Source organism: Elephantulus edwardii, unplaced genomic scaffold, assembly GCF_000299155.1.
Source record: "Elephantulus edwardii isolate Elephantulus edwardi_28Jun2011 unplaced genomic scaffold, EleEdw1.0 scaffold00141, whole genome shotgun sequence".
NCBI classification, from domain to species: domain Eukaryota; kingdom Metazoa; phylum Chordata; class Mammalia; order Macroscelidea; family Macroscelididae; genus Elephantulus; species Elephantulus edwardii.
In genome coordinates, this window is record NW_006399891.1 from 4,869,543 (window position 1) to 4,875,591 (window position 6,049).

Here is a 6,049-nt window from a genome sequence, read left to right on the forward strand (position 1 = left end):
CCTGCGCTCCGAGAACACCCGCCGCCTCCGGTCCCCGTGGGTGGCTGGAAGTGTGGAAATGAAACGGGGTGGGGGAAGGGAGGGAGCGGGCGAGCACGCACTGACTCTCGGCTGTCATGCGCCCCCTTCTTCCCTCCCCTGCGCCCAGTCTCCTGAGCGGTGGGACGTGGGGGCAGCCAGGGCCCTGCACGACTCGTCCACCCCCAAGTGCGAGTAGCTGGTTCAGCTGTCGGTGAATCAGACACTGTGTCAGCAGCTTGTCACCTGCGATCGGGAGGGGAACAGGAGGCACCCTAGGGGCGTGGGGTTAGGCAGGGGAAGGTTTTGGACTGGGCCAGGGTGGGGGGTGACACCAAGGACCGGAGGAGGGGTGTCCACCGCCGAGTGTCCCCCGGGGCGGCGACCCTGTACCCAGGACAGGGCGTGGAGGGAAGGGACGGGGGCGTGGGGCCCAAGTTCAGGAGAAGCCGGGGAGGCCGGGGGCGGCGGGGCTGCCGCCCGCGCGGGGTTATGTGAGGTAACCGGGCGCGAGGAGGAGGGAGGAGCGGGGGCGCGGGCCGGGGTGTCTGGCGCTCGTTGGACAAAGAGATGATGAAACGTGAGCGCTATATTTACCAAGGGGGTGGAGACCGGCAAGGGGGGCGGGGGAGAAAGGACACACTGTTCCACAACAACCACAGGAAACAGCCCATCTGACTCACCGCCGGCCGCACCGACCCTCGAGGGGCTGCTGGGCGCCCCCCAGGCCAAAGTGGGTGCGCCGGCGGGAGAGTGGGTTCATCTCCGAATCCAGGCGTTGCTCGCACCCGGTGCTGCGGGAGTGAACGTGTGTCTCTTGCGGGGCCGGGGGAGGGGGTCGGGGGCTTAGGGGGCGCGGGAACGGCAGGAATGTTTCCCGCTGCCGTGGCTGGGCCACCGCGGGAGGGATCTGCCTGCAAACTCGGGAACCTGATTCCTGCAAAGTCATCTCCTCCGGCTCGGCACCCCACCCCTCCCGCGGACCTCGGCACCGCCCCCCCCAGTTGCTCGAGGCGCTCAGAGTTGGGGTGCGGTGTGGGCTATGTTTAGAAGCTGATGTCATCTCGACACCCTACTCTGCAGTGTTTTGGGGGGGTGGGACTACAAGGCAGGCTTTCCTCTTCCTCGTGGGCTTGGGGGATGCGGGAAGTATCCTCCTCCCCCCAGCGCGCGCACCCACACATCTCACACGCGCTGTACCTGGGAGATTAAAAAAATACAGCCAGGCGGTGGGGGCGGTGCGCGCACGAGGAGTGGGCACGCGCGGGGCTCCCGCCGGGAAGGGCCAACTGGCGCCCCCGCCCCTCCCCACCCCCTTCGTGGGGTGCGGGGGCTCATTTCAAGGTTAGCTCACGTGGGCGCAGGCGCCCGGAGCTCCTCGCACGAGTTTGGGGCGGGTTCCGCATCCCCCAATCCAGGGCAGTTTGTTCAACTGCAGTAAAGGGAGCTGGATGTTCCAGCAGGGAAGGGATTTCTGAGAACTGGGGCTGTCCTCAGATGAACTCGCCTCCTCCGGCTGCTGCGGCGGCGGCCGCCTGCGGAAGACTTTTTAAAAGGGCGATGCCAGGCCGGGCGCGCGGGCCGCCAGTGGCTGCGCCGCCTGCCAGTCTGCGGCCGGAGCTCGGGGCCCGCCCTAACGCGCTGCTTCACCGAGCGGGGTGCACGGCCGCAGGGGGGCTGCGAGCTAAACTTATCCTCCTGCATATGCATTAACGGGTGGCCTTTCTGCTTGTCACCGGAAAGGCAGGAGTTTGCGGCAGGCTGCAAAGTAGGGCGTTGTGCGAGTCTCCGCGCCTGGTGGCCTCCTCTCCGCTGTCTGGGTGTCAGCTGTCTTTTTGGCCAAGGGCGTGTCGTCTGATGGATCTTGACTATAAAGTTATATTCAGGCATCTCACCAGTAAAGAAGGCACATTTCTGCTTCGTCCATCCCCTCCCTAAACGCTTCCCCTTTCCTTCCCCAGTTTTCCTTAAAATGAAAAGGTGTCCCCTTTCAAAAGTCCCCGTGTTCCTGTGTGGGGTCACAGTAACCCTAGGGCCTGATCCAGATAGGGAGGGGTCTGGATCCAGCCTAGAACCGAGGTCTCACACGTGATCCCCTGCCCCCAGCGGACCATCTGTTCTCCTTCCTTCCCGCCTGGAAGCTGGCATTTCTGCCCAGCGCCATCCTCGCGTCCACGCAGGAACGAGAGAAAAGCCAGAGACGTCAGAACCCAGTTCCTACCGAGTGTGAGTTTAGCCTAAACCTCCCAAAGCCTTGGGCAGGGATGCGGACCTACAATCTGTGTTATAAGTGCGTTCCAGGTGGTTGGCTCCAGCGAGAGAGTGGGGGAGACCTAGCCCTGGGCTCAGTTGGAATGAAAATCTCCAGAGAAGTGACTGAGTCTCTATCCATGCCTGTCTCATTCTCCAGGAGATCCCTCGCTTCAGGCTGGTGTGGAAAACCTGGTTAGGAAAAAATGAGATTCCAGGCCACTTCTCATACACCAACTTGAAATAAAAAGCGCATGAATTAAGAAATAAGGAGTTGCAAAACTGGGGACAAAGCTCTATGTGTGCCTGCCATCCCACTAAATGTGGAGGTAAGAAATTCTGGTCTATACTGCCATAAAATATAACAGCAGATGATGTGGGATTTAAGGAATCCAAGACTTGTGCTAGTTTGAACCAGGATTGATTTTTTTTTAATGCCAAGAAAATCCTTAAAACTGAGTCAATAAACAAAGACTACAATAAATTGGTGGCAAAACTGAAGGTGTTGAGGATTTCATTCTTCTTGGATCAACGATCAACATCCATGGAAGCAGCTGTCCAGAAACCAAGCTATTACATTGAGTGAAGCTTCTGCAGAAGACCTTTTTTTTTTAAAACGTCACTTTGATGACTAAAGTGTACCTAATCTAAGCCCTGCTCCTGTCAGTTGCCTCATATGCATTCAAAAGCTAGACAAGGAAAAAGGAAGACTGAGAACAGACACATTTGAGTTTTGGCACTGGTAAAAATACTATTTCATGTTATTTTTGTTAAGTGGAGTATGACCCACAGCGGCCCTATAACCCACCCCCTGTCCCATCCCTACAATCTCTGACACACTAAAGCCCATTGTGACAGTCACTGTTCAATCCACCTGGTTGAGGGTGGGCTACCAAAACACTGAACAAATATATCTTGGAGGAAGTATAGCCAGAATGTTCCTTAGAAGCAAGGTGGGCGAGACCAATCACTAGAAAGAAAATGCTTGGTAAAGTTATAGGTCAGTGGAAACGTGAGAGATCTGGGTGAGCTAGACAGACATAATGGTGGTGGCAGCAATGGGCTCAAACCCAAATCTCTAAGGAGGGGCTGCACCAGGCAATATTGTGTTTTGTTACATAAGGTCCCTGTGAGAGAGAGCCTACCTATTCCACCACACCTAACAACAGAGCATTTAGAGGGGAGTTGTCAGGCTAGGAAGCTAATCCCATTAATTCACTGGTAGGGTGACAAGCTCAGAGGCCACTGAAGGTCACACAGTTCATCTTGTGTCCAGGAGGCCAGCACCCTTTTGCCCCACTGTCTCAGACAGCCAGAAAGAAGCTCCACCACATTCATCTCTTAGGAGAGATGGTACTGATAATAATTATATCAGAATGAGCAGAAAACAAGTGCTGGCTCCAGGCCCATTTGCCATTGTTTTGAGTCTCTGATAATAAAGCAGAGGCAGAATTTAGATGGGAAATGCACACTCAAGATCCAGAAGTACAGTTATAATCTTTGCATGTTCATGCTCCTCCCAACCGGTTTGTGTGAATTGGAAATGTATGTTTACAAAGATTAACTTGGGGAGAAACAGAGCTCTAATAGCTATTTGACGTAATGTATACTTTATTGGTAAATTATTCATTTTTTAAATTAGTAATGATTCATATTCATTTAGGCTAATTTATTTTGCCAGAATTTTAATTGAGACAACCTCATGCTAGCAGAACAGCATAAACTGGTTTTAATCATAAAATTATTAGAATGCACATCTCGACACAGCCAGGAACCCGTTTTTGAATCTAGAAAACAAAATATTAGGTAGCAATTATTACTTGTGTCAATATATTTACTTTGTGCATAGTTGGTTTTAACATATTACATGTGAGGATGGATTCTTTTTATTTCTTCATTCTTCCATACCTACTTCATTGCCAAGGCCATAAATATCTGGATGAGGAATGAGTGGGAAAAGGGAAGAACATTCTACAACTCTAGACTTTCAGGGTTTAGAAATATATTCTAAATCAACTCAGTCAGTGCTTGTGTGTATAAGTGGTAAGAGAAATTCATGTAGATGAACTCTCAATCTCTTTTTACTATTTTTCTTTTATTACTCTAAATTCAAGGTTCATGAACAGTCCAAGCAAAATTAAATCATTAAAAAGAAGCCAGAGAAGAGGGCAAGATGTAAAGCAGGGAAAAGACGCTATAAAACTTAAGGTGCTAGATTTTTCAGGTTCCTGGATTACAGTTTTCATGAAAAGATACAGACCTTCCTCCTCTGGAATAACCCCAAAGTTAACTCCAGGGCTCTCTAGAGATAGGTGCCAGGCTCGTAAAGTGTTTCACTGAAACACTGCCAGTGAAAAATCCCAAGTCTGAGAGGCCATAAAGACCGTGATCACAGGGATCTAGGAGATCCTAGTGGTATTGGGCTGGTCCCACTACTTGTTGTTGTTGTTGTTATGTGCTACCGAGGCGCTTGCGACTCATAGCAACCCTATGTACAACAGCCCTAAACTCTGTCCTGTGCCAATTGCACCGTCTCCAACACACCCATCCCGATTACCCCAGTCACTGAATCAATCCACCTCATTCATAGGGGGCCTTCCCCTTCTGTGCTGTCCCTCCACCCTACCAAGCATGATGTCCCTCTTCAAGGACCTGTCCCTCCTTGCAACATGTCTAAAGTATGTCAGATGGACCCTTAGAATCCTTGCCTCCAAGGAGCAGCCCTGTTTGACCCTTTCCAGGATGAATCTGTTTGTTTTCCTAGCAGTCCATGGTACCCTCAACACTCTTCTCCAGCACCACAGCTCAAAGGCATCAATTCTCCTTCTATCCTGCTTAGTCATTGTCCAACTCTCTGATGCATAACAAGTGATAGCAAAGACCATGGCCTGTATCGGGCGCACCTACTACTCCTGTGATTTAAAGAGTGAAGTGAAGTGAACATGGAGTGTTCAATGTGAACAGGTATTCTTAGGGACAGCGTTTGTCCATGGAAAATCTTAAGGTAGGCAATCTCCCCTTGGGCTTCAGTAGATGTTTGTTTGTTGGTGTTTTTTTTTTAATTGAGTCCGTTCTGACCCCTAGCATTCCCATCTGTGTCACAGTCCCATAGTGCACCATCAGTTTTCATGAGTGGCTTTTGGGAAATAGATAACAGAGCTTTCTACTGGGTGAACTCAAACCTCCACTTTTGATCAGTAGCACATTAACTATTTGTATCATAAAGGGTTTCCTTTTAAAATGAAGGTGGTTGGAGTTGCAGAACTCTTAGGTAACATCACTTTGGTATACTGTAATGTGCCTATCTTACAGCACTGTTGGGGTTGCTCGTGCATGCAGGTGCTTGCTTTAGGGCTTGCACAAAGTAGGCCTGCCATAAAAGGGATAAGGCATAATGATGATGATGGGAAAGGCTGACCAACATCCCTTTCTACAATTTCTTTCCTTTACTGCCCCATGTATTCAGTACCATTTCAAAAGCAAAGTCACAAAAAACTCTCCTGGCATCCCAACTGGGAATTTTATTTTGGGATCCCTCCTTTGGAAACCAGAGACTTGGTGCGACTTTACCAAATTTCAAGAGAAGATTGACAGCCACTGGGGCCATGGGTGGATTTCACTGGTCCTACATCACAGAGATTCCGGTCCTTCTCACACCTAGTTGTTGTTGTTGTTGTTATGTGCCGTCGCGACTCATAGCGACCCTATGTACAACAGCCCTAAACCCTGCTCTATCCTGTGCCAATCGCACTGTCTCTGACACTCCCATCCCAATTATCCC